The sequence below is a fragment of the Mytilus edulis genome, chromosome 7 (assembly GCF_963676685.1).
Source record: "Mytilus edulis chromosome 7, xbMytEdul2.2, whole genome shotgun sequence".
Lineage (NCBI taxonomy): Eukaryota > Metazoa > Mollusca > Bivalvia > Mytilida > Mytilidae > Mytilus > Mytilus edulis.
The window spans coordinates 60,750,022-60,777,864 of NC_092350.1; the positions used below are offsets into that span (position 1 = coordinate 60,750,022).

Below are 27,843 nucleotides of genomic sequence, written 5' to 3' on the forward strand. Positions count from 1 at the left end.
GGATTCTCTTATGTTTCACTAAGATGGAATACGTCTCTCAAATCTACAACGTTTTAATCGTTAAAGGTTTCCATTTGTCTCTCATTCGATTACAGATTTCATATATTCATACTTAATGTAAATCTCCCCGACTTAAAACAGAAGTGCACCCACTAAAATGATCCGACGGCTTGACTTTTATTGAAAATATACAATTTATAAAAAAGAAGATGTGGTATGATTGCCAATGAGACAACTATTCACAAAAGACCAAAACGACACAGACATTAACAACTATAGGTCACCGTACGGCCTTCAACAATGAGCAAAGCCCATATACCGCATAGTCAGCTATAATTTGAATGTTTACACATGTAAGTATCACACATAATAAGACAATGTGGTATGATTGCCAATCAGACAACCATCAACCAAATGTTGTAGCTGTTCATCCGACAACAATGAGCAAAACCAATACTGCATAATAAGCTATAAGAGACACTGACATAAACAAATGTAAAATAGTTGAAGGAAATCCAGGGGTCTGATCCAATTATTTAATTGAGCCGTCCCATGCAACTCTTCCCTAACCTAAGACAATATGTCGTGTTTGACGAATAATAATGAATCCACAAACAAAAGAGACAAAAAAAAAATGAAATGTTGCATGGTTGCCGATGAAACAACTGCATTAACCATAAAACTCAGTTTATTTTTATTTTGTTCTGACATAACACAAGGAACCATTGAACATGTTGGAAATAAACAGTTTGGCCGATAATTTTATAAGTGAGACGAGACTAGTGCATGTACAAAACATTATGGATAAACACAGAATTTACTTTCGAGGTTTTCTTGTTGGACTTTTTTATTTCGCTGAATGGGATCCTCTTCTTTTCATCTTTCTTTGAACTTTTAACTATATGTGACTTCATAAGTCGCGTAGAAAAAAACCAAGTCATAAATGTGGTCACTCAATCATGGGAATATATAAATAAGTTCGACATATGGAAAACCTGATAAAAGATTACAAACAAAAGTGTACTGGAAGGCAAATAGTAATAACTGACCTAAAAGGACAAATCAAATACACCAAATCATCATATAGTTGGTTAGGAAATGTTTTATTTAAAAACGGTATCACATGAAAAATATATAAAAAAATATATATCATGGCTCTATCAATTCACTTTTTTTTTTTACGTGATCCACTTGTTCTGTGCTGATTGTGTATCAATGTCACGATTCGGTTAACTTCGGCAACAGAATCGCAGCTGTTCAAGACAATCGAGGAGTTTTAAGATTCAACAATTAATTAAATTAAGACATTATGAGAAAACAAATTTCACTGAGTACAGAATAGAAACGGGGTACTCGGTTTGTCAAAGAGACAACGACCCGACCGACCATAAACAGAAAAGAGCACAAGGCCACCATATGATTTCGCATAACATATAATTACTAAGTGAATAAATAGAACTTTTTCAGTAACTAAGTGCCGAAAGAAAGTTTTTGTTTGTTTTTGTTTTTGATTTTGATTTTGTTTGTTCTTGGCAATATGATGAGTTGATTCAACCATCTTAACTGATTTTTAAAATTTGTTCTTACGTAGTGTCCTAGTTTAGGAGAGAGTAAAATTGAAATCTCTACACAAACACGCCATATTCTATGATACCCTGTCCCAAGTCAGGAGCCTGTAGTTTAGTGGCTGTCGTCGATTTGCATATAAAAACATCGACTGTTCATATATGAATAGAATTGAAAATGGAGACGGGAAATATAAAAAAAAATAGAACAATAAATGTAGGTCATAAATGAGTGTGCACCTTAGCGAGAAAATAGAAAACTAGTTCAGCTAAAATATTCGCCACATTTAAATCCACAACATATAAATAAACCAAAATTCAAAAATCCACAAGGCTAACAACTGATTAAAGTTTCTGGGTTGGAACATGAGCATATATACATGCGATAGGGTTAATACATATTTTGTGAAATCGCAGCCCCCCCCCCCCCCTATAAATCTAGCAATCTAGCCAATGTGGAATAAACAAACACAAATCAATACTTATATATATATATATATATACTCTGTAAAAGAATTATTTTATCCTGCTATCATATGTTAATACGTATGGTGAATTGCTTAAACGAGCAAATGCACTATATATCTGAAAATAAGGTATACTCGCTTTAGATTGAACGTTTTAAAATTTTACTTTAATTGTCGCCACCATGTTTATTGATACAAGAAGATGTGGTATGAGTGCCAATGACACAACTCTCCATGGATCCAGAATAACAATATATAAAAGTAAACCATTATAGGTCAAGGTACGGCCTTCAACACAGAGCCTTGGCTCATACCGAACAGCAAGGCGAAGCTATAAAGGGCCCCAAAAATTACTTCTGTAAAACCATCCAAACGGGAAAACCAACGGTCTTATCTATATAAAAACGAGAAACTAAAAACACGTATGAACTACATAAACAGACAACAACAATATACTGTACATCAGATTCCTGACTTAGGACAGGTGCAAACATTTGAAGCGGGATTAAACGTTTTAATGGTACCAAACTTACATGTCTTAGTTATACTAAAAGATTGTTAATATAGATATTATAATATATTGCTTTCATATGGCTTTTCTTGTTGTTGAAGACCGTACAGTGACCTATAGCTGTTAATTTCTGTGTCGTTTAGTCTCTTGTGTAAAAAGTTGTCTCATTGGCAATCATCAATCATACTACATCTTCTTTTTTTATATATCTAACTTGTAATTACTGATTTGAATACTAGTATTCACTTATGCATGGTAAGAACTGTTCTAGATATGCAGATGCTGTTATATAGAATAATCTGCCTCATGGTTTTAGAAAAAAATACTAATCTACATAAGCCAGTTTAAAAATATTTTAAAGTCTGGAATGGGAATAACTGTTTGTGCAGCTTGTGAATACGAATTGTTATTTTTTTACCATTTAGATCAGATCTTATCTTTAACATTAATCAACTTTCTCATCATATAAAAAAGAAGATGTGGTATGATTGCCAATGTCGCATTATGAGACAACTGTCCACAAGAGACTAAAATGACACAGACATTAACAACTGTAGGTCACCGTACGGCCTTCAACAATGAGCAAAGCCCATACCGCATATAGTCAGCTATAAAAGGCCCCGATACGACAGTGTAAAGCAATTCAAACGAGACTGAAACTAACGGCCTTATTTATATAAAAAAAAATGAACGAAAAACAAATATGTAAACGACAACCACTGAATTACAGGCTCCTGAATTGGGACAGGCACATACATAAACAATGTGGCGGGGTTAAACATGTTAGCGGGATCCCAACCCTCCCCCTAACCTGGGACAGTGATATAACAGTAAAAAAGTTGAAAAAGGCTTAACTCATCAGATGGACAAACATACAAGTGGACGTGGTCGGGTACTTATACATCCCGACAAAATGGTTATTTTACACTTTGAATTCGCGTTTAACTTTAATACTGGTAGCTTATCGTGGTCATAAGTCTGCTTATTACTGTAAGAGAAAATCCAACAAGATGGTCCTCAGCTGGCTCCTAAATAAAATTGTGTACTAGTTGAGTGAAAATGGACGTCTCACTAAAACTCTAAAACTTTATAGATTCACTAAAATAAAAATAAAACATACACGACTTATGCATGCAGATGATATCGGATATGTTTCTTACGTCGTAACTACAATCCCCTTGGCCCTTTTCATGAATGTAACATACCGAATTGGACTATAATATTTACCGGGTTTGCAATATCATGATCAATACGACTACTGCTACATGTTGAGCAGGATCTGCTGACCCGGCCTTGCGGGGCACCTGATGAATACCCCAGTTTTTTTGTGGGGCAGTCGTGTTGCTCAGTCTTTAGTTGTCTGTGTTGTTTCTTGTGTACTATTAATTTATTTGTCTGTTTGTCTTTCAAGGCCGTAACTAGGCATCTTATTTTAGTGAGGCAAAATAATTGAGCCGAGCGAAGCGAGGCGAAGCGAGGCGAACATTTTTTTTTGGAGGGTATGAAATGAATGGTGCAAAATCCTGCATTCTAGGCATTTTTAGAGAGTTTGATAATGTTTTGAATTTGGACTTTTTATATAAATTTTTCATATTCTAAGACTTTTACTAACACCAAATTTTTAAAAACTTTATTTAAATTTATATGTAAGATAATCATTCAAATATCACTGATTTGAGTCTGCTGCCAGAACATAGAACAAACATCGATTCAGTAGAGTATGCCAAATTTTTCTATGGCCGGTTCAGTCAAATTATTTCAGAATCACAACTTGGTCTGCTGATATCCTTATCGCGATGAACATGGCAAGCCCGCACAATCTTTCGCCACTCATACATGCTCTTTTTCCAAGTTTTCAGTCATTTCAGGGCAGTCTGTGTTTCTAAAGGTAGCACATTATCATCAACACAATGATCAATGTCTTCTTCCAATTCCTTCCATCAGCAATTCGGTAGCACCATCGGTAGTAACATTTTTGTTTGCAAAAGGGAATTAAGATTTCTTGTAAGCACCATCATACAGTTGCAGTTACAAAATATTAAACTCGCTTTTATGCTGACAAAGAGTAGACAAACTAGGGATAGAATGAGATAAGATAAATGTAGTATATGATTCTATCTATAGAGTGATCATATATGATATGGGTACAGGGGAATTGGAATGGAGTTTTTGACGTTTACATGTAGGTCCATAATTTCAAATTATTTCTGGAAATAGTTGGTGGTATTTTAGTTCCAGAATCTATAAATTTAGGGGTTAGGGGTATGGGGTGTCCGATTCCGAAACCCCGAATATAAATAAACGAAATTCCGTAGTCCCGAATAAGTAAAGACAAAATCCTGTGTTAAAGGTTCTACCATTCCTCAATAATATCAAATTGGAATATGGGATATTCTTTCAATTTTTAAGGTTAAAGAAACATGGATAGAAACTAATCCATGCATGTTTCATATTATTTATATTTTATTTATCTGTAAAGAGAAAGATTAAAGTTCGTGAAATGAATACGCAGACAGGACTGCCCCCTTGCGATGACTTGATTTGTCAAAAGTTGGTTAAACGGAGAAATGAATACGCAGACAGGACTGTCCCCTTCCGAAGACCAATACTTGATTTGTCAGTCTACTTATCGTTTTTGGATTGTTCTAATGAAGTTATATGCAATACTCAGACTCTGTTCACAAAAAAACTAGTTTATTAGAATTATTCCTTCTTTACCTTCGGTGTCGCTTTTCCTTTTCTGCAAGAACATGTGTTTAACTAGAGATCCATGATGACTATCGTCACTAGGTTAATGTTATCGAGAAACATCACCCGTTGAGATGCTGAGTTATATCCAGGAAGAATAGTTTAAAAGGAATGATGACAAGTTATATAGAAATTAAGGTTAAGACAGAACAACAAATGACTATTATATTGATCATGTATAGAAAAAATAATCAGTGTGGAAATTTTAGTGAGGCAATTGCCTCACTTGCCTCAAGGGTAGTTACGGCCTTGTCTTTTTCATTTTTAGCCATGGTGGTGTCAACTTATTTTCGATTTATGAGTTTGACTGTCCCTCTGGTATCTTTCGCCCCTCAGTCTTATACGGAGCTCCATCAGGAACTTTCTAAATCATGAGAAAGTGACTGTCCCAGGCTCCATGTAGCCATTTGTGCCGTTAATTTTTGTTATGTTATTAACTTAAAGTATTGTAATATTATGGCTTGGGTCTCATTTCAATGCAGCTTATGCCACATGTTCTTGTACTTTGCCGACTCTCAAAATGGAGCTTATTTATTATTTTAATTATATATAACATGTGTAGATCTGTGTACTAGTTCGAAAATATGGCGGGAATTTTCTTCATTTCATATTCAGTGTTATCTCCACTTAGATTCGTTTCCGCCAAACGATGTCACTGTAAACGAGAAAAATAACGAAAGGAGGGTGAAGATCGAAAATTTGAATATTCTTTGGATTTATATTTTCATTATTTCTAAAATGTGTCATGTAAATTAATCAATGCCAATAATGTGATCGATAAGGAATATATTATTTGCCGTAATGTACGGCTGAAACTCTTGGGATTTAGGTGTGAAAATGGGTTGGAAAGATTAAAAATTTTTGTAAGCAACAAGTAAAAAAAATAAAATCTGCAAGATGACAGAGAAGAAGGAAACTAAGGAAGACGACAGTAGTGTCAGGGTGGCGTTGAGGTATTAACTAATTGTATAATAAGTTTAATTTTATAACTGTTAATTTTTTGTTGACATCCTCAGTGTTCTAGGATTTTTTTGGCACCTTGACTTACCACGGGTAAGATCAATAAAAAAATTACTTACCCACATCTAAAAGTTAAATCCGCCAACCAATGCGGACGGCGCAAAGCTTTGATTAAGGATAAGTCATTTGTTGCACATAGATTTTAAATTTAAAAACTTTTATGACATGCTTTAAATTATATGTTGTGAAGTTTGTCTGAACAAAGCTGGATTCGGATACGATTGAATTTTGTACAAAATTTAAAAAAAACGATTTCTTACTAAATTTGACAAATATATATGTTATACATGTAGTTATTACTATGTCATTTATTAAGAGCTATAATAAATGCAACTGTAAGTTTATTTTCCTCCGATGACAAGAAAAAAAATCGTTTATGTCCCGATTTAAGCACCAGTTATCAATCCGGATTTTCCGATTTTACCGACACCGTGACCGACTTTTAAAATGATAGGAGAAGAATGTGGTCTCTTTTGCGCTTGATTACACCTAGCAAACGAGTGCTTGAATAAAAGCGCCGATAGACATCGATAAAATCTTCGATCTTTTATCAAAGTTTTTTCTCGTGATTTAATAAAAATAAAAAGCAGATATGGGAAAATTTAAGAGGACCGGGAAATTTCAAGAGTTTTTCGGCTTCCCCGAACTTGAAAATTGACTTACCACCGGGTGACAAAGGCTAAAAAATGACTTACCCGTTGTCCTAATCCACTTACCCTAGAACACTGATCCTATTCACAAAAAATGATTCATAAGAATGCATGATAAGTAGTGTTTCAAATAGAGTAAAAATGTATGGGAAAGCAAAATTTAGTTCATGCTGAAACATTAATCCCTTCTAGGATTTTGTGAAAAATGTAGTATAGCATTTTTCTGAATTTAATGTGTTGCAAATCAATGCCGACAGAATCCCTGAAAATGATTACACATACATGGGGGTACCTTCATGACCAATAACGTTAAAAATTCTTGCCAAATGACATTAAAGGTATATGACGATAAAATACACTATCTTTTTGACGATAAAAACATTGAATGATATAGATGAATCACGTTATTTTTCTCTCTCCAAAAATGACGGTAATGATAATTATTTGAGACCTCTGACAAATCACGATAAGGATATTTTGAAGAATTATGGTAAAATTTTAACCAATTTGACGCTAACGGTAGACGAAAATTACTGTTTGACGCCTGACGTTAAAGGGCATTGAGGTCGTAATACATCTTAGCGCCTAATAGAAATCTGCGCTGGCTGACCCAAGAATCTGGACTGCTTGAACTTTCTGATGTCAAACAACATGAACAACAATCACTTTCACATTGTGGCTTAAGATATTTGTATTATGATGTCCAAATTTTACATGAACTTTGTGTCATGTCCAGTAATGACGGACAAATAGCTACATTGTATAAGGTACACCAGTGGCGGATTCAGAAATTTTCGTAAGTGGGGGCCCACTGACTGACTAAGAGGGGGTCGCTCCGGTTATTCTTTCCCTATATAATCAACAAAATTTTTCCTAGAAATGAGGGGCCCCCTCTAACTCTGACTCTGTACAATGTATAAATGGATATACAATGTACCTTCAAGTTAAATAATTGGTAAAACTTTTAACAAAATGATGTACATGTAAACAGTAATTTTTGTTACATGACGATAAAATAATGACTTTCTTTTAGAAGATAGGAAAATCAACTGACTTTGACAAATCTGGTTAATTATTTTCCAAAAAAACATTACATGTAAATATTAAAGGCAAGGATAGTAAATGAGACATCTAAAAAATCAGAAAATAAATGATGTTCTGACTAAGCACTAAAATTCTAACCAATTTAATGCTAAAGGTTGCCGAAAATGAACAGTTGACGCCTGATGCTAAACGGCCTACCCTCATAAATGTACATATACACAATGTACATGATCACTGATGATCATGATGATATACATGATACACTGGTTTCATTCCTTAATAAGCCATGTGGTGTCAAGGGGGGTAATTTCATTAAAAAATTTCATTGAAAATTACATGGCCTGTTGGAACGCCACTTATTTTCAGGAAATTAATGTGTATCATATACATGTAGTACAATGTTAACCCCATGTCTTTAAAGAAAATAATGTCATCATGGTCATGATATTTTTCATTACAATGTACCTGCACTGAACATACATTTTGTACATACACGTAAACATGATACATGTACATACATGTATACATGTAATATATACACATGTGTTGCAATATATTACATCCTACATCATGTACATGTACATGATGTATACTGTCTAGAAATAATGATATACCTGCATCAGTTTCATTATATATGCAAAAATAAACAATTTTGAAAATGGTGACTCCAGACTCCACATGGATTTTCATGAGACTACAAAGTACATGTCCAGTACTCATGGACTCGCCCTACATGCCTTAGTGAGAACCCTGTGTTCAAAATGCAATTTCCAACCTGCAATCTTTTGAGACTATTACTTCAAATACTTGCATTCATCCTGGCTGTTCATAGGATTCATGAACATTTACTACATGTATTGATTTGAAGTTGAACATGTAATTTAAGCAATTGAAAAAAATAGTATTTAATGTTCCATGTAGGTGGTGCAATTTTTTTGTTGACACTTGTTCAAACATAATTTTTGAAATTTTAAAATTCCATCATACTTTATAGTATATATATGATAAAATTTAAATATTTTATAAAAGGTGAATGAAAAAATAAATTACAGGTGTAGAGATAGGACTATCTCACCTGTGACAAATATACAAGGTTTCAGATGGTATACATGGTATAAATATATACTTGTACCATATCATATTTAACAAAGAAAGATGATACCATAACAAATCATCACGAAATTAGTAATAGATAAACAACGTTCATGTATAACATACATGGTTATGTGTATGTTGTAGGCTCTTATCATGCTATTACAACATTGTACATATTACATGTATATTTATCCTAATAAATGTTTTGTTGGTAAACATGTACATGTTTTACATGGTTAAATTAATTAGGAAATAGGGATTTCAATGTTCCACCAATTTAAATGTTTCATGGAAAATTAAAAAAAAAAATGTTTTTGTATAAACATGATAAAAGTACAAATTTAGAATAACAAAAATTCAGAACTTCAAGGAAAATTTAGAATGGAAAGTCCTTTTTTCAAATAACAAAATCAAAAGCTCAAACACTTCAATCGAATGCAAAACAACTGTCATGACTGTCATCATGTGGTCATCATGGTCAAACCTAAATTTAGGCATTTTTGAAACCACTAAAAATTTGTCCATCTTGCTACACATTTGACTGAATATTAGTCAGCAGAAATACTTTTTAAAAGCAAGTCCTACAAAAATGAAGATGTACATTGTACTACATGTAGTATTAACATGATTAACATGAACATTTCTAATGAAAATATTTTTTTTCTCAATAATTTTTTGGCAAGGCAATAAAATGTATTTAATATGTACACCATGGATATTACATTTAGTTTTAACCCATATTAACTCTTCAGGGTCTACCATTGTCTTACAAAGTTCATGTACTGTACATGTACATTATACATCCCATGCTTTCTATGAAATGAAGGCCAGCAGTTGACATTTTACATATATATATACATTATATAATTATTAATTAGAATATGAACAGTTAGGTACATATGTATTAACCTTTAAGCTTAAAGCTCATTTTCATATTATCTTCAATTCTGCACATCTGTGCAAGAAGTATTCAAATTGTTAAATGAAGCTTTTCATTTAACATCGCATTTTATGTATTATCCAACAGATGCATTATTTTTATGTACAATGTATATATGTACATTTTTGTACATGTACATGTAAGAAACAGTAAAACTTCAATATTACAAAATGTAAATCATTGTTAAAAGTAGGTAATACAATGTCCTGAATGACAGGAATATTTAATGTTGTTATGAATATATCTGATCGAGTGATGAAATCATAAATAAGTGTAACTGGCAGTGGTCAGTTAGGACGGTCTGGACGTGTATAATTTTCCCATAGACCTAAAATATTCTCACATGGCAGATGTTGAACACGTTGCTGTTGATTATACCTCTAAAGCACATCATATACACATGATAAGGGGCCTCATTTGCCCAGTGGTCTAAGAAGTTTAACTACATCACTTGCCAGTCAACTCTGAGCTTGTGAGTTCAACTGCGGTACTTTACAGTCATGACAGGTACAGTCTGACAGTTGACTCCAATTCTAAATGACTTATAATGATTGTCAATTTTAATACCAATTGGCTGCGGCAAAGGTTAGTTTTCTCCAGACCGGCTTCCTCCAACAATAAAAATTGACCTCAATACACGAAATAGCATAATAGTGTTAAAAGTGGTGTTACATGTAAATACCAATCAATCAATCATGTCATAAATTTAAGCAAAACTGCATGATTTTTTTCTTCATTGAATCATAAACATGATAAAGCCAGTAGCCTCTTTATTTGTTCTTTAAATATTTTGTATTACAATGTGCAACATGCAATATCATGAATATAATGCATTGCCATTGATAACTAAATTAAAGGCACTGGACACCTTATTTAGATAACAATGATTATGACATGTGTATGCATGTACATGTATATTTGTACAATTGTAAGTCTAACCCTTCAAGCTCTTCATCCTCTTGGAGAACATGATATGTTTATTTAAGAATGGTAGGTAGCAGTTGGCATTTTACATAACACGCTCAGTTGCTTCATAATCTTAATTAATATACATGCATGCATGTAGATGCACAAGTTGTTTATAAATGCATTTCGCAGTTTATTTGTAAATAAAAATCTTAAGTCATTGACATTTGTACTGTTCCTTATATGCATATACAATCTATTTCTGTTTATATGCATCTGTTACAAAGGTATGAATTAAGTACACGTAACAGTGACTCAATATTATGTCATAAAATATCCTATCGAACATTCCATCACTGGAGATCTTGATTTAATCAATATTAACCTTATCTATAAATGGAAGTTCTTTCATAATTAGAGACCTGATTTCCAGACAGGTTGAAAATAGATTTTTTTCCCCGCTTGATTGTAAGAACATCAGGGTACAGGATGATGAGATTGAGAAGCAGGGACCCAGTGGCAGTAGTCCAGTTTCTCCCTTTTGTATTGTCATGATAATTTATTTGTATGGACTTCTATTGATCATGACTATCCATAACATTGCATGAATGATGACCAACTATTTTCCATTTTCAGTATTTACTGGGTACTCCTACCACCGTGCATTACAAACCACACGATAATTGTAACTTCTGGTGTTGGTTTGCCATACATGTATATATATACATGTGCCATCTGCCATATATACATGTATATATAAGTGTTTTTTTTCACATTTGATATAAAATTAAATAAAGTTTTAATCCAAGATCTAGGCCTAGGGATCATATTTATGTTGCACAGACACCCCAAAAAGTAAACGAAATTTGATGTCACTTCAGAATCCAGACATTTTACAAAACATGGTGTTGAACCTGGAATTTTATCGTACATTTATATTCATGGGGAAATTAGCAATTAACTCATGAAATTGAAAATGCATTTATTTGTAATCTGTATGTTACATTTACAAAATGTATACATGTACATTTAGTCTTTACAGTCATGACAGTCAACCACAATCATGACTGTAGTAAGCAAACATTTTCTCCTAAAGACTAATGAATGACTACTGCGCATGCATAAGTAGAAAGTACATTGAGTCTTGTACAAAAATGGATTGATTTTAAATTTTCTTTGCTGGTGTTTTCTTGAATCAATATAAGCACATTGTTAAAAGCAGACATGTAAATAGTAGCTGGTGTCCTAGTTATGTAATCAATAATCTTAAAAGTACATTTAATTAGTCATCTTAAAAGGTTTTAACACAAAATATATGTATTTAGTGCATATTTGAGTAATGAAGGAAATGGGATCGTTGGAGATATTTATATTAAGAAATCTTGTACTTCTTTCTTGAAGTGACATAAAAAATTCATGGTAGGAATAAACGGAAAGGTGACCTGGAGCACACTCAAATGACATGGGGTTCTTTAATTTTAACAACACTGGATACAGAAAACTAATCTTGAGGTTGACAAATTTCTTCTTGACAAAACCATAAACTAAATTTATCCAACTCCATGACTAAGATGCTTTATTTTTGTGGTACAAATGGACTTTTGTTAGAAAATACATGTTAAAAAAAAAGACGCACACATAAATCAACTGGTCAACCAAAGTTATTGGCTTGGCTACCACTTGAAAACTTTGATTTCTATCCCAGAGTACAATGAGGTATGTTAAAAGCACTATACATGTATTACTAGATGCAAATTGATTGCTGTCTCTTTGACTTATAGCCTTCATTTTCTGTATATGATAAGTAGATATAGGAAGATGTGGTGTGAGTGCCAGTGAGACAACTCTCCATCCAAATAACAATTTATAAAAGTAAACCATTATAGGTCAATGTACATGTACGGCCTTCAACACGGAGCATTGGCTCACATCAAACAATAAGCTATAAAGTGCCCCAAAATTACTAGCGTAAAACCATTCAAACGGGAAAACCAACGGTCTTATCTATATAAAAAATGAGAAACGAGAAACACGTATAAATTACATAAACAAACGACAACTACTGTACATCAGATTCCTGACTTAGGACAGGTGCAAACATTTGCAGCGGGATTAAACGTTTTAATGGTACCAAACCTTCTCCCTTTTTCTGAAACAATAGTATAACATAAATGTATAAACTGACATAAAATTGAGAATGGAAATGGGGAATGTGTCAAAGAGACAACAACCCGACCAAATAAAACAAAACAGCAGAGGGTCACCAACAGTTCTTCAATGTAGCGAGAAATTCCCGCACCCGGAGGCGTCCCTCTGCTGGCCCCTAAACAAATATATACTAGTCCAGTGATAATGAACGCCATACTAATTTCCAAATTGTACACAAGAAACTAAAATTAAAATAATACAAGACTAACAAAGGCCAGAGGCTCCTGACTTGGGACAGGCGCAAAAATGCATGACTAGTAGAAAAAAAAAGGATATATGCGGTATCCAATAATCCATGACACAAAATCAGTAAATACACAACAAACAAACACACAAATAGTAAAGGAATAGCGCTTTTATTGCTGGTTTCCATCTCACAGTCAAAATGATACATTGTATATATTTATTGATATTTTCAGAATCCGTCCCCAGTTGGCGCGAGAGAAGAAAGACATGTGTCAGATATGTTCCACTGTACTACCCGAGGACAACCAAGTACTCCTGGGTAAAGATAAAGCCTTTACATTTGACTACGTGTACGACCTTCCGACCAAACAAGATGCCATTTACAACTCATGTGTTACAAACCTTATTGACGGGTAAGTGTCACTGAAGTAGTGGAATATGTTTTACAGCATGTGGTTTGTAGGCATTTGAGGCTTTTTCATCAGGTACATAGAAATGCATTTTGAAAACATGTATTTTTAATTGTAACTCTGTACTGAAGGGATCTTTACACATAATCATTTGATAATACCATGTACAAATGTAGCTGTAAAACCTACACGTTAGACCACATAGCTTCATCTGTAGATCTATATAAACAAAGAAATGTTTTTAAAAAAATGTATAATTTGATTGGGTTTGGGAACTGAAAGTTGTATATAGAATTGGGAATGGAAATGTGGAATGTGTCAAAGAGACAACAAGCATAATATCACATGAATCTGAGACAACTCTCCACCAGAGACCAAATGAAACATAATTTCTCAACTATAAATTACTGTACAGCTTCCAACTATGAGGAATACCCACACTCCATGTCAGCAATAAAAGGCCCAAAATGACAATGTAAAACAATTCAGCCAAGAGAAAAAAAGGACTGATGTTAAAAAAAAACAATGAACAAAATACAAAATACAAATATGATATACAGCAACAAAGGACAACCACCAAACTTCAGGCCTCTGCATTGGTCAGGCACATACAGAATGTGGTAGGGTTAAACATGCACACATCTGAGAGTACTCAAACTTAATGACAGCTAGTTCAAAACCAATAACAACTAATAAAAAAATCATGTATCAAAGACTAAAGTATTATTTAGTACACATCCAATGGATTTAGTGTAAAACGTCATTAAAAGTCGTGGTCTTCTTTCTAGATGGAAATGGTGGTTTGTACAAGGGCTTGGTACATCATGGCATTGTGGAAAATATGGAATCCAGAGGAATCAAACATGTACATGTCTACTGTGTAGGTAATATACTTGTCAAGATTGCTGATCCAGCGTTTATAGGATTCTGTATGGCTAAAGGGGCTAGATGTGGAGCTAAGGTACATCTAAAGACAATCATGAACAATATTTAAATTCTGAATTCTTTCAGTTCTTTTTAATTTTTATACGACCGCAAAAATTGAAAAAAAATTTGGTCGTATATTAGCATCACGTTAGCGTTGTCGTCCGAATACTTTTAGTTTTCGCACTCTAACTTTAGTAAAAGTAAATAGAAATCTATTTGAATTAACTTAAATCATTGTTTTATACAATATACAATGTATATTCACTTTTACTACCAACTGATAAATTAAAACAATCTTTACCATTCAGTGATAACAAGCACTTTTTTTACATTTTAATATGTATTTAAATGAGTAGTTATTGTTGCAAACGCAATTAGAAATTTGAATTGAGATCAGTTTTGGAATAAGGGAAAGGGGGATGTGAGAAAAAAAATTGGGGGGGGGGGGAGTAAATCTTTTTCATTTCAGATTTCATAAATAAAAAGAAAATTTCTTCAATCATTTTTTTTGAGAGGATTAATATCAAAGGCAAAAAAAAAAATTTAAGTTCATTAGACCACATTCATTCTGTGTCAGAAACCTATGCTGTGTCAACTATTTAATCACAATCCAAATTTAGAGCTGAATCCAGCTTGAATGTTGTGTCCATACTTGCCCCAACTGTTCAGGGTTCAACCTCTGTGGTCGTATAAAGCTGCGCCCTGCGGAGCATCTGGTTAAAATATTATCCTAGATGTCTTGTTTAGTTTGATTGAATTTTATAATAGAAATAAAATAAAAGATGGAGAAAATACCAAGAAAGCAAGAAAAATGCTTGAATCAAAGAAAACTTGACAATATATCATGACCAAAAGACAAATCAGTCCACAAAACACTACATGAATGATAGTAAACTTGAGGATACAAACATAGTCAAATAATTGGGATGAATTAAAATTGTTATTAAAGGAAAGAAAACTATACATCCATGTATTATATTTTGGTCTCCAAAAAAATCATATCAAAATTATAGCGGTATAACTTCTTTTTCTGTTATTTACTATTCTCCCTCTCTATTCATAAGATAAAAGTGCTTCCAGGTATTTTGCCATGTTTATCACAAGTATAAGTTCTGTTAATTTGTATCTTTCAGGCAGTAGAGAAGACTGTACCAACCGAAGCTGTAGGGGGGGGGGTGTGTGTAAAGTAGAGGGTAATTACCAGGTGGTAGAATATAGTGAAATTACACTTAAAACAGCAGAGAAGAGGAACCAAGATGGCCGACTTACTTTCAATGCAGGAAATATATGCAATCATTACTTCCAATTAGATTTTCTAAAACATGTGTCTGCGTGAGTTTCATTTTAGAGTTTTACAGTTTATATTGTTGTACCATTTTAAATCTAATTTTTTTTATTAGGTTTGAAATATAACCTGCTTAGTCAGTTGATAAGATGAGAACTTATATATAAATCTTCAGGAAATTCATAAAAAAAAGAATGATTCATAACATTTATTAGTTTATTGGAGATTTTAAATAACGCAACTTAATCTTGGTTAGTGTCAAGAATTTCTTTTTCAATACTTTTTTCATTAGATACTTACTGAAGTGACACCATTAGAAATAAGCAATACATGTAACACTTTCATAGTCTATATACTTATAATGATAAAAGCCTAGATCACAATGAATAAAAGGAGATTTTTATGACACAGCAACCCAAGTTCATAAATAACAAAAAAACATCCATAATATAAAAAAGAAGATGTGGTATGCATGCAAATGAGACAAATCTCCACAAGAGACCAAATAGCACAGAAATTAACAACTATAGGTCACCTGAGATAAGTCAAAATACAATTGTCGTGTACATGTACATACAATAAGTAACATACAATCTTCCAAAATGTCCAATGTGCACTCATCGTCAAAGTTTTAATAGCACTATTTTTAAGCACTATTTTGTGGTATCGGAATAATCAATCATAATAACAAGTGAATGACTAATAATCTGAATTTACAGTTTATCAATATAACTTATCTATATTCCAACAGCCAGCTGGCACAAGAGGAACAGCTAGCACATCATGTTGCTAAAAAGAAGATTCCATATGTTGGAGAGAATCTAGAGACAATCAAACCAACATCACCCAATGGAATCAAGATGGAGAAATTTGTATTTGATGTTTTCCACTTTGCCAGGTACATATAACAAATAAATAAGATATTGATATGAAATTGAGAATGGAAAGGTGAAATGTGTAAAGCAGAAAACACCTCAAGGCTACCAATGGGTCTTCAACACAGCAAGAAAATCCTGCACTAAAGGTGGGCTTAAGTTGGCTACTTAGCATAATGTATACTAGCTCAGAGAAAAACTCCAAAAAATGTCAATGAACCAATTTTTTTTTTAAATTGCAACACTAAAGAAGTTCCTGACATGGGATAGGTGCAAGAATGTGGCAGGGTTAAACTTGTTTGCCAACATGGCCAATGTAGAATAAACAAAATCAGCAAAACACACATTTATAAGTAATATCAGTTTTATTGTATAAGAAACAAGTATCTGTAAATAACCTTCATATGGTTAAATCAAGGTCAGCGTATAAGGATTCATGAAAAGTATAAACTTTAAAAGAATTTAAGAAGGACATCCGTTGACTTATGGCTGATTTTTTATTCAACTTTACAGTTTTTTGTTTTTTTTTTAAATGGGGGGGTCATCTGCAATATAGACCACTGAATGACCTTCAACAATGGGGGGGTAACCCATAACTGTATATCTTCTATACTATTAAACAAGAAGACCTCATTTTGGGTGTCGCTTCTCTTCTTTCCACAATAAATTAATCATCATGCCTCTGTGTCCTATGGGTTCAGTGCATAATCGCATTTGTCATCCATTCATATGATTATTCAGATTGAGTTATTTTGAGTGAAAAACGAGAAAAAAGTCGTCCGGATATGTTTCCGTCATTGGGCTTTTGGATTAGACTTCCGGTTTGCGTTTTTCTGTATACTTTGAACATACATTAATACTATGAATACAATGTATTTTCTGTCTTATATCCGTCATTGGACGAAATTTAAGTCAGATTAGACCTCCGGTTTGCGTTTTTCTTTTTACTTTGAAACAAATACATATACTACGAATAAAGTGTATTTTCTGTCTGATATCATTTTCAAGTTTACTATCCACGGCAGTCACAGGGTTTATTTAATAGAGAGGGTCTGAATAATATATCAATGACCGCTGTGGATCAATTATTAAACTGAATGACTGTAAAAAGAAAATACACTTTCAGGACGTCTGGAGTGGGTGTTTTTAAGATCGAAATTGCAGGATTGACCATTTCGGGATCCGGGATTTCTTTTTTAGAATTTCGGGATGTCGAGATATTTAATTTGTATAATAAATTCAGAACCTCGGGATTTCATGTTTTTAAGCCCGGGATATTGGGATCAGGGCAACCGGCGAAGTGGCGGATCCAGAAATGTTCATACGCAGGGGCCTGTTGACTGCCTAAGAAGGGGTCCGCTCCGGTCATACTTCAGTGATTCCCTATATAAGCAACCAATTATTTTTCAGAAAAGGGGGGGGGCGGGCTCCCTAAATCCGCCTCTGCCCCAATCCCCCCTTTAATGAATGTTCATAATATACAGATAAGCGCTAAAATTATTCATGTGTCATTAAAATTAATAGAGAAAAAAAAAATTGTGGAAAAAGGAGGAGCCGGGCTAGAAAAACAATTATCCTGTCCCAAATAACCTATGACTTTTGATACCTTTTCTGAAATTCTCAAGTCGCTAAATGTTTTACAAAAAAAGAAGATGTGGTATTATGAATGCCAATGAGACAGCTCTCCACAAGAGACCAAAATGACACAAATTAACATTTAAAGGTCACCTTACGGCCTTCAACAATAAGCAAAAGCCGATACTGCATAGTCTGATATAAAAGGCCCCGAAATGACAATGTAAAACAATTTAAATGAGAAAATTAACAGCCTTATTTATGTACAAAAAATGAACGAAAAACAAATATCACTGAACCACTGAATTACAGGCTCCTGACTTGAATGTTCATAATACATGTACACTAAATGTATGTTAATAATGACATTAATAGAAAACAAAAAATAGGAATTTTGGAAATAAAGGAGGAGGGTTAATAAAAAAACATTTTCCCGTCCTCAAGTACCTATGACTTTTGATACTTTTCCTGAAATTCTGAAGTCATTATAAATCTTTTACAAAATTCTGCCTACAACACTTTACATCCTCTCAAATACGCTCTGAATGCCCGCGATTTCGCGAGTGTTTTCTAGTTATAATAAAGGTAGTTGTGTCTTTGGACCAACAGACATTTTCACAGTATGTTCTGCCTATAGATAAATCTTGGATTTCAATTGGGTATCGTTTATATAATAGTAATGCCCATGCTACCAATCAACATATACTTAGTACTGAAGGTTTGTAGTTCTCTCAGAGTAAATAAGCTTCCTCCACCAATAAAAACTTGGTTCTTGTTAAGTAGGAGTAAAATTCAATTAGGTGATCCTGGTTTTAAAAGAATTCAAGATACATATTCTAGCTCTAACTTTTATTTAATAAAAAAATGTTCAATATTCCCATGATACAAAACTAATTCAAACATTTCTTCTTTCTCTTTTTCATTTGTGAATTTGTGTGTGTGTGTTTGTATGAATGTGATGTTTTATGCATGATTACGTTTACCTGCATCATTTACACATTCCATCCTTTATTATCATTTCTTCCTCTTTTTTCCTGAATTCGTCTTCCATTCCCTAAATTCCTTCAATGTTTTAACATTTGCATGTTAACACTATTTGAATGTTTTTTTATCCTTGTATGGGTCATTGGATGCTCTTTTATTGTTTATTTGACCCTAATTTACTTGTTGCGTGTTTATTTTTTATCGTTTTTTGTGGTGCATGTTTATCAATATGGTGTCATGACCTAATTTTTCCTTGCACATGAATATTTTTTATCCTGATGGTTTCATGACATAATTTTTCCTGGCGCATGCTTATTTTTTTACCCATATTGTGTCCTGACCTAATTTTTCCTTGTACATGTTTATTTGTTTATCCCCATGGTTATATGACCTAATTTTTCCTTTCGCATGTTTACTTATTTACACTCATTGTTATATATGACGTAACTTTTCCTTGCACATGTTTATTTGTTTGTCAATATTGTGTAAATGCATGCCTTTTATCCTGAATGTGGTTGTGTTTGTGGTTTTTTGTGTAAATGAGACAGGAATTTTGCTGTTTGGGAAGTTCTGAGAGAGGATGAGTTCTCTCCCCTGAAGAATGCTAACACAGAACCTAAAGATACGCCCACTACAGCTCGTCATGCTCTACTGGACATGCATAGAAGATTTGTACTGGGAGCTGGAGGAAAATTTGTTCACAGTGATGGATGAGAAATTCCTGACATTCAGAGGTAACTGTTATATATTTTTTATGATTTAAAAAAAAAGTAAAATCTGTTCTACATAGACATGATCTACAAATATATGTTTAACCACTATTGAAAGAGAGTCTGTAAGGTGTTGAATGAATAGAGAATAATGTGATGCAGAAAAAATAAAGAAAAGAGAATAATGTGCTGCTAAAATTTGCAAAGAAACTTTTTTGAGACAGGTGAATAAAACAGTTGAATGGCTCTAAAAGATAACTTTGAATAAAACTTTTATGTGATGTGAGGTACACTTCTCATTGAGAAAGTACATCAAGAACACAAAAATTGAAAAAACTGTTTTTCATGACACTTAATTCATATAAGTATCTATTAAGGCGTCATCAAAAAACAAACTTACAACTGTGTTGACCTCTTAGAAATAGGTCTGATATATATGTCAGACTGTATATGGCCATGTGGACTTTATGATAGTGACATTTTGTTCTTTATAAATCAACAAACACGAATATCTATAGATATCCCATTATGGATTATAAGTTTGCCTGTATAATGTTAGAAATCATTAGAGAAACAGATTCCACCACCAAATCTTGTGTAATACGATATTTATCCACTCTCGACAGTTCAATTTTAAATATTTAAAATTTAACTGTCTCGAGTGGATAAATATCGTAGTACACTCAATGCAGTGGTAGAATCTATATATCTCTGAAATATAAAGCATGAATACCCAAATAAAAATTCCCAAATATCCTTATTATATCCCTTACACTGAAAACAATGTTTGATTTGCATGTGTTTTCCTATGATGTAACATTGCTTTCTTATATCCCAGCACTATATGTTTTTGACTGAATGTTATTAAATGTTAGCATCTAGCATCACTTGTGGTGCATCTGTTTATGGTGTTTAAGTCAGGTCATGGTTACAATTTCAAATTTGATGACCTCTCTTGTGATATGCATATGATATAGTATAATACAAACATTCTTCTTTGACCCTGCTTCTTCAATCCATTAAACTTAGATATAGATTAATTTATACAATGTAACTTGACTTATCTGACACACAGGGGGACCAAAAAAAAATGTCAGATTAAGCAGGGTGTCTGAATGCTCAGTTTTTTTTCTTCAAGGATAGGCATATTATGGGACAAAGAAAATGTGTCCGTTAAAGCAGGAATTTGGAATACTCCGGGGTTGGATTAGGCAGGTTACACTGTATCGTAAAAAATTATAAAGATTAATGCAAGGCCAGATATTTTTTTTTTAACCCACATACCAATACACATTTGTAATAATGGGGCAGAAGTGAGAACTTAAAACATTTGTGATTGTCATGTTCAAAATCTATAATTGATAAATAATTAATGCTAGAATAATTTTCCTCAATTAAATGCTGAAAGAAAAATGTTATGCTGCTTTGTCCCTTTCTTAAGCTGATACAATGCAGGTGACATCCAACATTGATTTTTTCATTTGTTACAAACTTTAGAATAAAGAGGAACTTATACTTGAAGCTTCTTTTTTCTGGGGAGATATTTTAGCATGAATTTGGTATATTTGAATTAAAATCATTAAATTTCAGTACATGTACTGGAAAATAAATAATATTACAAATGATACCATACATATCATTCCTACATGTTCAGTCTATGGTTTTGAGTATATTTTATTAATCAATAACTCAATTTTACTTACATTGAATTTATAAAACTTGAACAGCAGCTTTTCCAGGAACAATATAGAGACTTTCAAGAGCTTTTTCATTTTGAAATATTTTTTTATAGATTTTTATTGATGGCAGCAATATTGAAAAGGGCACGTGAAACATCCACCACCCATTAAGTGCTGGTATAATAATAATGCAAACAGATACCCGTTTTCTGCAAATTTACTGTCACCTGTCACATTTTTATTATAAATAGTTAACTATTTTGTCCCTCTACAAAGCTACAACTGTATTGTATAAACTTAAACATTCCTTGTTTATGGCAATGTTGATTTTGTTGTTTGCTATGGCATGCTGTAATTTCCCTGTTTTTGCATGAGTTATATGCCCTTTGTTTATGATAATCTGTATTTGCATGTTCTTACACATCAATGTTGTCTACTTTGTCTTTAGCACTAAAAAAGAAAAGGGCAGTGGAGACAAGTATTAAGTATATATAGGTCAATGTCACCAATTTTTAATATGACTTTTAATTTTTTTTTCCCTGGTTAATTTAACAAATATTATCACAACTTATTTTTGTGAAAAGCATTATGTTTTCTTTAAATATTTATGTCTGCCATTTTTGATAAACATTTAATTGAATTATGCTACTCTTAAATTTTTGTTGAAAATTGTTGTACATACTGAGCATAATTATAGTAGTAGCCTTTAGTTTGATTTCTTTTTGGCAAATGGGGGATAACTCTAGCTATCTATTTAAGAATTTTTAAAAAGTGTTATTATTATGATTTTTAGTCACAGTGTTTTTCAAATTGGGACAAGATTTGCCATTTTTTTGGAAACTCAAAATATTTTCTAGTAAATCAGTTTATCTGTTTGATCTTGATATTTTGAAAAAGTTATCCTGACCTGCTTTTGAAATGATTTTAAAAAATATGACCATGATGTTGGGATAAAGGTTATTCACCCATTTTTTTTCTGTGAATTTGTTCTAATTTGTAGAAAGTTCATTTTAGAGGATTTTATCGATTAAGATGAGTAGTCAATTGAATTTAAATAAAAATAAAAATGTTTGTAGAATTTATCAAAACTTTGATAGGAAGTATCCATGATTAATCAGTTATTCCTTAATCCAAAATAAAGGGATGCGCATCAACAAATCTCTGAATTTTTTGGGGGCATAATTTAGTGTATAATTATTGTTGTTGTATTTTTCAGTCAAAAAGATACTGATGATGAAAATGGAATAGTTTGTGAAATATCTCCATTGGTATCTTATGCTGGCGAGGTATGTACTAATACAACCAGGTCAAAACTACTTTGTACTATCAAAAGTTTATAAATATAGCTTACAAACACTTATCATGTTTCAGCTTTTGATTTTACATTAGGTACTTTCCCTTTTGGATTTTCTTTGGAGATCAGTATATTTGCTATATTACTTAATACCCTAATATTAGGTGTAATACCACCATTGATTTTCCCGTATTAGTCTTTGTTAAATTTGCACTTTTCAAAAAAATCTATAGAATTTATCTTTGTTTCAAATAAAGAAATACTTAGCATGAGTAAAGTTTTATCCTGTTCAGTACTATAGAAAAAATTCACATAACATTTCAATGCATATAAGAAAGTAACCATCACTGGAAGTTAACCAATCAAATTTTTCCCCTTATTTTATCTGTGTACAAGGTTTAGTCACCATGTAACCTCAAGATTACAAAGTATTCTATAGAAATCCCAAATAAAAAGATAATGGTGCTTTGAAATACCCAAGACATATGTGTATGACACAGAAATCTTTTACTGCAATAAAATGTAGGATTAATTACCAACAACTGTCAAATTCAAGGGAATATTTTTTTTCGACCTATTTTCGTATACAACCAGATGTGACGTACCATGATTTGGTGGTATTACACATTCAATGACATTTGTATGTCTCTTACTTATCTTCACTACAGCTATAAGTGTTAATAATTATGAATACTTTTAATTCAGAAATTATTGCGAGGTTTTTATTAATTAGATTAATGTGACTGGGTCAGTATCATGATACCTAAAACACACATTCTGATATTTTTTACATACATCTGTATGTCGATTTTCCTGAGATCTCAACAATTAATCGAGCTTTTTTGTCCATTTTAAAAAAATCTCAATAATTAATCTAGCAAAATGTTTTGTCCTTTCTTAAAAAATTTCAATAATTAATCTAGGATATTTGTCCTTTCTTAAAAAGTCTCAATAGTTAATCTTAAGTATTTAATTTGTGCTTTCTTAAAAAATCCCAATAATAAATCGAGCTTATTTTTCCTTTCTTAAAAAATCTCAATAATTAAATGCACGCAATAATGGCTCAATATACAGTACAAAAAAGATGTTGGGAATGCATCAATAAGACAGCAACCCAACAGAAACATACAATCAACATAAGATTACAATGTGCTTTGAATAAAGATTCAACTGTTACTGTTTTTCTTACGGTATGCTTAGGTAAACAGGATGGTTAAATTTCTAATATTGCTGTAGTTGCATCAGAAACTGAGTTTATGTTTCAGAAATATATTATTAGTAGCACAAGATAATGTTTTTTACAGGGTTTAGAAGATCTGGTGAAAGGAAAGAGTTTTGTTTCTCCATTATACCTAGAACAAGGGCCTAGTGATGAGAAACCAGTGGTCAGACAAGGAGAAAGAAGCTAATGTAAACATTCATTTAGTGTGGGCAGCTACTTAATTAATATTACTATGTTGAAAGGGAAGCTTTCTGTGATCTGGGACAATCGTATGGTTTTATTTTCGTCAGACTACACATAAGTGTATTTGTGGTGGAGTTTTGTTAATGAATTTTATATTTACACACCTATTACGCATATTTATTATAAAGATTTTTTTTTTTTTTTACTTTTTCACTTGCTTGTTTGACTTTGTAGGATAGGGAAAGAACCATTTTGAATTTATCACACTGAAAAATTGTTTTTCAAAATGCCATAAAATTTGCCCCTGCAGAATCTTAATGATTCTGGGTAATATTTTCAAAATTGATGCAAAAGTGATTTGATTGGTTAGCAGAATTCTAAAGAATGAATAACCAACCAATGACACAGTTATGTTTATTTTTGATGTGCCATGAATGAAGTTACCTAAATAACTTTAGATTTTATGACTGTGTATTGAATGGTGCACATAAACTGAACATATAGATACCAGATTAAATTTAATCTGCAGTGATGCTTGAATGAAAGAAGTGTAAAAAAGGCAAATAAAGTATGAAGTTCAAGAATTACATGAATAGTGAAAAACTACATTTTTCATCATCTGTACATTTGATTGCTATATATATTTTTGCTAAATTTAAGTAAATTTAAGTATTGGGAACAGGCCCGTAGCCAGGAATTTCCAAGGGGGGGGGGGGTTCGTTGGACTCACAAACTCAACTTTAACAGTCACAATTTGAACAAAACATTGACTTTAACAGTGCTTATTTGTTTTCAAGGGGGGTCATCCGAACCCCCCAAACCCCCCTGGCTACGGGTATGGGAAACAAAAAGTTAAAAATAGCAAAAAATTTGAAAACAATCAGGTTAATTGGTGCATAAAGTTAATTTGTGTGTCAAGTAATTTTTTTTTTATTTGGTGTTTATGGTAATATTGTTATGTCTGTTATATAAATTTTTTATTTAAATTTTTGTTACTCATTTTAAAATGAAGACTTGAAATAGTTTTGGATATTTTGTTTTCTTATTGTTATTATCATGTTAAATAGCTAAATGGAAATAAATCATTTTTTTATTTACTTTGTAACTGGCCATAGATTTATGCTATCCTCTTTGTCAAGTGGTGTTTGGGACATATGTATAATGAGGGGGGATAGGACCTTTATTAGGACTATCGGGTGTTTTTAAGCTCAGGATTTTGGGATCTGGGAATTCTTTTTTCGAATTTCAGGACCTCGGGATATCCTGTTTTCAAGCCTTGGATTTCTGGGTTTTCGTGTTTTTTAACTCAGGATTTTGGGATCAGGACCCCTCCTACAGTCAGGGGTACTACTTGTACAAGTGTATTTTATTTACTTGAAGAAGTAAAAAAAAATATACACATATAAGTAAATAAATAATGTTTGAATAATCTCCCCTTAATTTTCTAAAATATTTACTTGTATAAGTAAATTTTTCTTACAATCCCACAAAAATCCTCAAGATTTGAGATGAAAAATCATGCCTTTAATAATTTTTCCCAGGTTTGCTCAAATTTTTTCATTAAAGTTCAATGTTTCATCTCATTAATTCATCAAAGAAACTGATTGAGCAAAGATCTTGTATATTTGCGCAAGGCAATCAAAAATTGCTCCTTTGGGGCTTGTAAATGAGCAGTGTTATGAAGATAACAGACAAATGGGATTTTCATTGTCCATGAAATTACACTTAAATGAATAGTAAAGACTTTGGTAAAGGGTACACAATTTAAAATTCTATTAGAGAAAAGAAATCTGAAGAATTCAAGAAAAGAAGAAAGGATGATTTTTTTACTTATACAAGTAAAAAATTCTGAATGCCTAAGGGACATAACTAAGCCAATTTTTTTTTTACCTATACAAGTAAAGAAAATTCACTTGTATAAGTATCCTACAAATTTACTTATATGTGTATATTTTTTTTTACTTCTTCAAGTAAATAAAATACACTTGTACAAGTAGTACCCCTGACTGTCCTACCCTCCCTCTATAATTTAACCTTTAGTCAAAATAAGTTGCAAATGGGGAAAAAGATAAAAACTGAATGAATGGTTAGTTTTCTACATTTGAATCTCAGAGCTTAACATTAAATATATATTACAATAAAGAATAAGATGACTATATAGTACTTTACTTGTAAGGTTGTAGCAGAAGTCAATAATTAGGAAAAGTCTGCAAACTTGTATATAGTAAGAGAGATTATAAGGACCTGATTTTTAGCTCACCTGGCCAAGTTTCACCTTACTTGGCCACAATCATTAGTGGAGTATCTAGTTTAAAAATTGTGTCGGATGATCGCGCCCACCAACCAAGATGGCTGTCATGGCTTAACATAGAACCTAGGGGCAAAATGCAGTTTTTGGCTTATATCTCTGAAACCAAAGCATTTAGAAAAAATCTTACAGGGGGGTATGTTGATCAGGTCAAGATCTATCTGCTATGAAATTGTCAGAAGAATCAGACAACCCATTCTTGTGTTGCTGTCCCTAAATTGGGAATTTTAAGGAAATTTTGCAGTTTTTGGTTATTATCTTGAATATAATAATAGATGGAGATAAACTGTAAACAGCAATAATGTTCAGACTGTCAACACGACCAAAATTGTCAATTGACCCCTGAAAGAGTGATTGCCCTTTATAGTCAATTTTTTACATTTTTTCGTGAATTTTTGTTAACTTTTCCAAAAATCTTTCTTTTCTGAAACTACAGAGAGAAATTCAACCAAACTTGGCCACAGTCACATGGTCTAACTAGCATGATGACTGTTAAAGGAATATCAGTAAATAGTTATATAAAAGCAATTCTACTTGTCATCTGGGGTAAAATTAAAATTAATTTATTTTATAAAAAGATAAAAGTTCTAACTGTGAATCTGTAAGTTCATATCCCATGTATATGGCAAGATGATGGGTCAGAGTCTGTTTAAGCAGGATGCAGTGATTTTCCAACCTATAACAAAGCTTGCATACTTTTCCTTTATAATTGATTTCCCGGTGTTATTATTTAAAATGTATGTATTTAGCAATATAATTGGAGCAGTTTAATATTTATGTATTTACAATTTTCATCAAATGGACAACTTTCTTTTCTTTCACAAAGAGTTGCCAATATTTACACATGTTTCAAAATGACTTGTCTTAGATATTTTTCCCAAACTTTGTGACAAAGAAAAAACACTAGAACATTTGGGCACTTGTAAGACAAACAAAGTCATACAAATTCATTGGTTTTCAACAAAACTTTGATCCAGTTGATCTTTTTACTAATAACATCTTAATTATCTGTCAATTTGTTAAGATACAGTAGATTGTAATACATTGTAAT

At 32.4% G+C, this 27,843-nt stretch overlaps 1 pseudogene; it reads left to right on the forward strand.

Moving 5' to 3' along the window:
- The first annotated feature begins 6,188 nt into the window (after window positions 1–6,188).
- Window positions 6,189–24,681, forward strand: LOC139482515 (UDP-N-acetylhexosamine pyrophosphorylase-like; annotated as a pseudogene).
- The last annotated feature ends 3,162 nt before the right edge of the window (window positions 24,682–27,843 follow it).